This window comes from Cynocephalus volans, chromosome 1 (assembly GCF_027409185.1).
Source record: "Cynocephalus volans isolate mCynVol1 chromosome 1, mCynVol1.pri, whole genome shotgun sequence".
Taxonomy (NCBI): domain Eukaryota; kingdom Metazoa; phylum Chordata; class Mammalia; order Dermoptera; family Cynocephalidae; genus Cynocephalus; species Cynocephalus volans.
This window is the reverse complement of record NC_084460.1, coordinates 8,545,505-8,551,792: the sequence shown is the minus strand read 5'-3', so window position 1 is coordinate 8,551,792 and position 6,288 is coordinate 8,545,505. Positions and strand designations below refer to the sequence as shown.

Sequence of the window (6,288 nt, the reverse complement as noted above, 5' to 3'; positions counted from 1 at the left end):
GGGCTTGACTGCAGCAGGGGCAGGGAGGCCAGGGCCACACTTCCCTGGGATTCTGTCATCCCTGACCCTGGACATTGAGGCTACTGGAGTCTCTAGTTTGAAAACTCTTCCTATGCCTTGTGACTCCCTGGGAAAATGGAGCCCAGGTTCCTAAGTTCTGGTCTAGATCCCTTACAGCCTATTCTCCCCAATGCCTCACAGACACCAAATCCCAGAGGGGCTCAGCCTGCAGAGGGTCAAGCTGTCCCCACTGTGGTCAGAGAAGAGGCCAGGCCATCCACCTGGCATTGATTGTTATCCTGACTCTCAATACTGAATGACAAAAATCCAGATGAAATTTCCTCTGGAAACTGGATAACCACCCAATGGTTTTGGCTTCACGCTACCAAAAGCTGTGAGTTCTATTTTCCCACAGCAATGGTGACTTGAGGGGCTGTTTCAGGGTTTTGTAGCCCAGATAATGGCACCCAGATTGAGTATCTTTGATACTGGAGCCTGTGGCCAAGGCAATTTTTCGAGCCGATGGCCCAGTGGTAAGTAACGCGGACTGAACATTTACCCGAGTGGCTGGAAGCAGTCCTCCACCCCCAAATGTCTTGCCTCCAGGATACCAAGGAGACAGTTTAGAGACTGACATCAGCTCTGGGAAAGCATGAGGCATAGTCTTTCTAAAATAATTTGCCACAGGGCAGGTCTCCTGGTCCAGGGCAGGTACACGAGGGGTGGCCCTAAGACCCCGAGGAGGCCTCTCTTAGTCTTCCTGGCCAGGGTGATGACAGACCAAGATGACAAGTTGTCCCTAACGTGCATTCTTCCACAAAAATAGAGCCTTTCCATTTCAGTTCCAATTTTAGGAGGCCCCCTAGTGTAAAGACGATGTTTTCCAGGCCGCTTTACAGCGAGTAGTAGTCATGGGACTAAACGCAAATCAGTAAAACATAAGTGGAAGTGTCTTATGGCAGCTTTTCGGTGCCCTCCTGAGAAAAGAACTGCTTTCAACCTCTGTCGATTCCTTTTTTCTGCTGGCTAGAGTGCACATGAGCTGGTTGGAGCTGGAGCAACTGTTTTGGACCGTGTGGTGACCATATGCTTGTAGGCTGTGTGCGGGAGAAAGGAGAGAAGGAGCGGAGAACACTGAAGCTTCTTCATCTTGGCTTCCCCATCACTCAGCATGTCTTCATGTTAGTTCATTCTTGGGTTTCACAGGGAGATCCCCAGAAATTCTAGTCTCACCTCCAGTCCAGAGGAGAAAGCCTGTCCCTGAGAGCTCACACCAAATCCCAGAATTGAGTCTCACTGTCCCTGTGTGGCCTCAGTTGGGTCATGGGTGTCTCCTTGAACCAGTCACTGTGAAATGCTAAAAGCTTTGCATGCTGTGTTTGTCACTGTATGGAAGAACATTTAAGTGTATTTTCACAATTCCTATTCATGTCTACTAAACCACCTTTTGGTTCACTCACCAAGTGTCACAGCTATTGATTCGGTAGCCCCTTGTTTGATGTAAGGACCCAAGGTCCAGGGGAACTGGGTGACCTTCCCTAAGATGTGTAGGGAGGACATGCATCACTTTTGTGGCATGAGGCTCCCTTTCTATTTTGGGGAATCTTGGAGATGACCAACAGTGGCCAGAGACATCATCTACCTACCCCCACATCTGGCACTTAGGGTGTGGGCCTGTGGACAAGGCTTGGCTGCCTGGGGGCTCGCTGTTTGTGGTGGTGGCCGGCATTGGTGGCAGCGGGGTCCTCACCTGGCCCTGCAGCGTAACCTGGGCTCCCAAGCCTCTCAGTTCCTGTGCTGGTCTGAGCCTGATTCCAGGCTCCCCAGCACCTTTCAGCATCCCCTTGTCTGCTTATGTCAGCAGAGTCTGTTCTTGGGGTTGGCTACTGACGACAGGACTTGCAGACAAGCAACCCATTACTGGTGGAGCCTGGATCTCCAATCCAGACCCAGCCCAGCGCCTATCACAGAGTCGGCACACTGTGAACACCAGCGATGCAGGACCAAGTGTGCCTCCCACTTGCAGCTCTTTCTGACGTGAGTTGGCATTGACCAATTCAAACAGGAATAGTCAATGACCAGCCCAGGGCCGCTGTAGGAGCCCTCCATCGAACTTGAAGACTCGGCTGCAGAACGCCCATAGGAGCTTGCAAGAACAGACCCCTGGACCTGCCGAGTCCAGATGATAGAGGTGGACCAAGGGTCCTCCCCAGCAGCACAGTTGTCATCATGGAACTTCAGGTTCCGGTGGGCAGCGGGCACAGACACGGAACCTCCAGGCATCTCAGGGTATCTCAAGGAAGCCGATTGTGAGCAGCTGTTTTCCCAGCAGGATTTCTTCTTAATCTGTCCAAAGAGAACTTGGTACAGACAGATGATATCACCAGGCCTACGGAAAATACAAGGCCTGGGAGGGTGGATGTGGTTGTTCTTGGTGATGGTTGAGTCGGCGTGGTTGAGATCCAAACAAAAATGGGAATGTGTGCATGTGTGTGCGTGCACGTGTGTGCGTGCACATGTGTGTGCATGTATGTGCATGTGCATGTGTTACTTGTATGTGTTAAGACTTAAGTTTAGCCTTCTCCCCTTAATTCCTCCTTCCAGGTTTACATGACAGGATCTGGGTGGGGAGGGACATGGCTGGACTGGGAAGGAGGTGGTTGTGATGAGCAGCTCCAGCTGCTGGCTGTCCCGCTGTGGGGTCTGCACTTTAGCACCATGAGGCACGTTGGTGTCTGGGGGCTGCATTCTGGAACCACATCCTTTCCCTCCTAGGGCCTGGCTGCCCTCAGAGATGGAGGTGACACACGGCTGCCTCACCCATCCCCAGACTCCTGGCAGGTCACATGCTGGGCCCCTGGTGCTTGGCCATATGATTCCAGCTGCCATTTCTGAGGAGGAGAAGCCTTGGGAAGCTGTCAGTCTCCAGTTTCCCATGTAAATAACACTCAGTGATGGGGAAGGGGCATGGTCTTAGCTGCCATTTGAGCCTTTTGCCATCAGCAATGTCCAGGGCTCTGACTGGGGTGAGGGCATTGTGGCTAATGAACAGGACAATGAGCCTGCAGCCTGGAGAGTGCTCCTGAGAGCAGAAAATTGGATGAGGAAGACTCAGTGAGGAGGAACCAAGAGATTCCTGCCAGAAAGGCCCAGGATAACGCTGGGAGGTCTGAGGCTGAGCCGCTGCCCTCTAGGAAAACACTATTGCCACTTTCAGACAAACAGGAGCTGCTTGTACTGCCCACTGGACTCTCCAAGGAGCTGTAACCCTGATGCCTGGTCCCACCCCAGAGAATCTGATTTATTTGGCTGGGGGGTGGCCTGGGCATGAATATTGCAAGAGCTCCTGCAGGGACCCTTATTTGCAGCCAGGGTTGGGACCCATGGTCAGGCCATCCACTGTCCATGGGCCAGGCCCCTGGTGCTATGCCCTGGCCTCCTTTCAGAGTCACCCAGGAAGGGCACTCTGCCAGCCTTACCCACCCAGAGGTCCTGCACAGAGATGTGCACACCCCAATTCAGTTCACCAGCCTAGTGTACAACAACAGAGGAAAGCTCCATTCAATACACATAAAGTTTCCAACAGCCTTGATGACCATGGCGTTGTGCATGAAATGTGATAAGGCAACTAGAAGCATAACTTTCTACTGACATGAGTCTTTGGGGGTCTTGTCTATAATGACAAACATTCTTTGTCCCTACAAACTCTTACTCCAAAAACAAATAAAATAAAAGCATTAGAAAGGGAATTAAAGTTTTATATTGGACAATTAAATAGCATGCAAAGATGTCTTACACAAACCTATTAAAACCTTGTGTTTACTCTGCTGTTGAAAATACCTCCCCAGCCAAAACCGAAACAACACAACCAAACAAAAAACCCTGGAAGAAGTATAAAAGCCATCAGTTTTTTTCTCTGTCAGAGTTACTCATTTTGTCTTAGACTTGCCAAATCTTGAGGTTGGATTGGGGGTTGGGGGAGGAGAGGGGAGGGTGAGTAGGAGGTGGTGTGGAGATATTTAAGAGTAAAGGCACATGAGGAATGAGCCCAGCTCAATGGTCACAGGTGACAACTTTCCAGTGCTTGCACTCAGAAGTGTGATAAGTCTTTGCAATGTTGGCTTAAGGATAGATTGAGAGTTTAATGTCTTTTAAAAAATAGAACCATCATAGATAACACGTGGTAACACTGTTGACCCTTAATGCCAGCAGAAACAGAGGTTTTACTCAGTTTAAAACTGCATTTCCAGTATAACCTTTAACATAATGTTTTACGTAGTATTTTAGAGCATTATTGTTTGTATCTTTAAATATTGGATAGACCCAGCTGCAGTGTGCTCGGCCAAGGTGCCCAGGCATGGTAGGCACACCCCATGAGGCTGCACTGCTGGGGTGATGGAGGACAGCCTGGTGCAGTAGAAGGGACAGCTCGACTGGGAGGGCTTGCATGGCAGCGCGGCTGAGGTCTTCATGGCCTAGGTCCCAGGTGACGTGTAGAGGAGGAGCTCGTGCCCATGTCTGAGATGATGGGCCACATCTATAAGCTGTGCCTCATGATGGACTTCAACTGCAAGAGCCGCGGCCTCTCCATGGTCATGTACTGCCACAAGCATGAGGCCAAGGGTGACCTGTGAGAGTTAAACAACTATGAGATCCTCCCGGGCTGCCTGCTCGGCGTGCACGGCAGCGTCTACAACTGCCATCTCTTCCCCAAGATGAGGAAGCACGAGGAGATCCTGGAGGAGATCGCCAAGGTCACTGAGGGCGTGCTCGAATCATCTACCCAGCACAGCCGATGAGATGAAGAGCTGTGGCTTTGCCTTCCTCGAGTTCGAGCCACCACACTGCACCACGGCATGCTGCAAGCTCATGCTCGGCCAAATCCACCTGTGGGGACACCAGATCGTGGTGGACTGGGCCAAGTCTGAGATGATGGGGACGAGGCTGTGATGTAGACCCTGAAGATCCTCTATGTATGCAACTTCATAAGGGAAACCACCAAGGACATCGCCAAGAAGAGCATCGGCCAGTTCAACCTTGGGTGCATGGAATGCTTCAAGAAGATTGGTGACTACACCTTGGTGCTCTTCACCAGCCCCAAAATACCATGCATGCCATGAACACCTCAATGGCACCAAGATGGAGGGCTGGTGCCTCAAGGTCGTTCTGGCCAAGCCTGTGGACAAGGAACAGTACTCCCGCCACCAGAGGGTGGCCAAGGGCAGCAGCACAACCCGGCTATGTATACTCCTGTGACCCGTACACACTGTCCTACTATGGCTACCCCTACAACACACTCATCAGACCCAACAGGGACTACTTCATGAAGACAGCCTAAGAGGCGGAGGGTGAGGTGTGGCGGTCAACAGAGCCCCAGGGCCCAGGGGTTCCTACGTCAGGGGATATTCTGCTGGCTGTGGTATATATAGCTGATGTCATGAAGGGAGAGGAAAACAGTAAGAAAAACAACAGGAACTTGTGCTGAATTTGGAAATCTCTGCTGTTAATCCAGTTGCCGTTAAACCTGGAACAGTGGCCATCCCTGCCATTGAGGCCCAGAATTCCGTGTTTCAAGCAGCTCCAGCTACTAAAGTGATTGAAGATGGCAGAATCCACACAATGGAGGAGCACATGACAGGCCCCTCTGCTGTACAGCCAGACCCAGCCAGCACTGCCACTGTCATTTCTGCTGTATCCACTGCCACCTTTTCAGGGCTCCTCAATAACTCCAGTGTATACAGTGGCTCCAAACATTCAGAGAATTCCCACTGCTGGGATCTACGGGGCCAGTTACATGCCATTTTCTGTTCTGGCTACAGCTATGATCGCTGCACTACAGAAGGTGGCAGCAGCCACTGCCATTTATGGAGAATGCACAGGCTGTATAACCCAGCGCTTCCCTGCTGCTGCTAACCTGCTCTGTAGTTTTCTTTTCTTGTGATGTCTTTGTCTGGTTTTGGTACTAGAGTAATACTGCCTCTTAGAATGAACCAGAACTCTGCTTCTCTGTTCTGAAAGAGATTGGTGTAATTTCTCCCTGCTGGCATCAAGCATCGGCTCCCAGCTCAGCTTCTTGCCCTGGGTCCAATCTCAGGGTTGGCCTCTAGGAACCACAGTGAGAGAGCTGGCTGTCTTACCTAAGTGTAGACCAGGATTGGGGAAAAGATTCCAGAATTTGATAGAACTTACCAGTGAACCCATCTGAGTCTGATACTTTTAGTTTGGGAAGGTTATTAATTATTATTCAATTTTGTTAACAGATGTATGTCTATTTGAGTTGTCTGTTTC

At 50.8% G+C, this 6,288-nt stretch overlaps 1 pseudogene; it reads left to right on the top strand.

Moving 5' to 3' along the window:
- The first annotated feature begins 522 nt into the window (after positions 1 to 522).
- LOC134362115 (RNA-binding protein 47-like) lies at positions 523 to 5,941 on the top strand (annotated as a pseudogene).
- Positions 5,942 to 6,288: the final 347 nt, after the last annotated feature.